This window comes from Scylla paramamosain, chromosome 24 (genome assembly GCF_035594125.1).
Source record: "Scylla paramamosain isolate STU-SP2022 chromosome 24, ASM3559412v1, whole genome shotgun sequence".
Lineage (NCBI taxonomy): Eukaryota > Metazoa > Arthropoda > Malacostraca > Decapoda > Portunidae > Scylla > Scylla paramamosain.
Window position 1 is genome coordinate 9,750,828 of NC_087174.1, and position 1,651 is coordinate 9,752,478.

Genomic DNA, 1,651 nt, shown 5'->3' on the forward strand with positions numbered 1-1,651 from the left:
AACCTAATCCAACCTACGAGTACGAAGCCTAACTTAACCAAATCTAACATACTGTAACCTAACCTAATGTAACCAAACTTAACACAACCCAGCCTAACTCATCCACACCTCACCTACCTTAACTTAACCAAATCTAACCTACCTTAACCTAACCTAATGTAACCAAACTTAACACAACCCAACCAAATTCATCCACACTTAACCTCGCCTACTTTAACTTAACCAAACCTAACCTCGCCTACTTTAACTTAACCAGACCTACTTTAACTACTTTAACCTAACCAAAGCCAACCCATCCCATCTCATATCCGACCAAACTAAACTTAACAAAACCCAACCGAACCCAAACCAAACTTAACCTCACCTCACATCCCCTCACCTAGCATAACATCATAATGACGCACGTTCTCATCTTACCTTCGTGACGTGACACCGACAGGTAACCCGGTAATCAGCAGCACCTTTACGCCCACGCTTACCTGCGTAAAATGGGAGAGAAATAAAGTGAGGGAGGGAGATAGAGAGGAAAAAAGAATCATAGGCGTTAACTTCTGCCCTTGATGGTGATGATAGAAATAATAATAATAATAATAATAATAATAATAATAATAATAATGATGATGATGATGATGATGATGATGATGATGATGATGATGATGATGATGATAGAGAGAGAGAGAGAGAGAGAGAGAGAGAGAGAGAGAGAGAGAGAGAGAGAGAGAGAGAGAGAGAGGAGAGAGAGAGAGAGAGAGAGAGAGAGAGAGAGAGAGAGAGAGAGAAGCATATGGAGACGACGCAAGGAAAATGAAAAGTTGGAAGACGAAAAACAAGAGAATGAGGAGGAGGAGGAGGAGGAGGAGGAGGAGGAGGAGGAGGAGGAGGAGGAGGAGGAGGAGGAGGAGGAGGAGGAGGAGGAGGAGGCAACGTCAGCTGCCCAAACCTTGCAACCTCCACGTTCTTATAGTGATCTTTGGAAAAACACGCTTCTCCTCCTCCTCCTCCTCCTCCTCCTCCTCCTCCTCCTCCCACGACCTTTGAGAAGTCATTTCACGCTGAGGGACGTACAGAAAAAGGATTAGCTGAGGGATACGCGGAGAGAAAGATTGGAGAGACAATGGAGGGAAAACACACACACACACACACACACACACACACACACACACACACACACACACACACACACACATACTTTCCCAGCTTTTTTTCCCTTTCTTTTTTCCTTCACTCGCTTGAATCGTTTTTTCCTTAAAGTACAATATAACTCGATACTGTGTGTGTGTGTGTGTGTGTGTGTGTGTGTGTGTGTGTGTGTGTGTGTGTGTGTGTGTGTGTGTGTGTGTGTGTGTGTGTGTGTTTCGGTCCAGATAATACTTAACAAGAGGTGCACATAACGTAGAGGAGGAGGAGGAGGAGGAGGAGGAGGAGGAGGAGGAGGAGGAGGAGGAGGAGGAGGAGGAGGGAGGAGGAGGAGGAGGAGGAGGTAGTAGTAGTAATAGATGATGAGGAGGAATAAGAAAAACATGAATACAGTTAGGAGGAGAAAAAGGATGAAAAAGAAGGAAGAGGAAGAACAGGGAAGTACGGAGGAGGAGGAGGAGGAGGAGGAGGAGGAGGAGGAGGAGGAGGAGGAGGAGGAGGAGGAGGAGGAGGA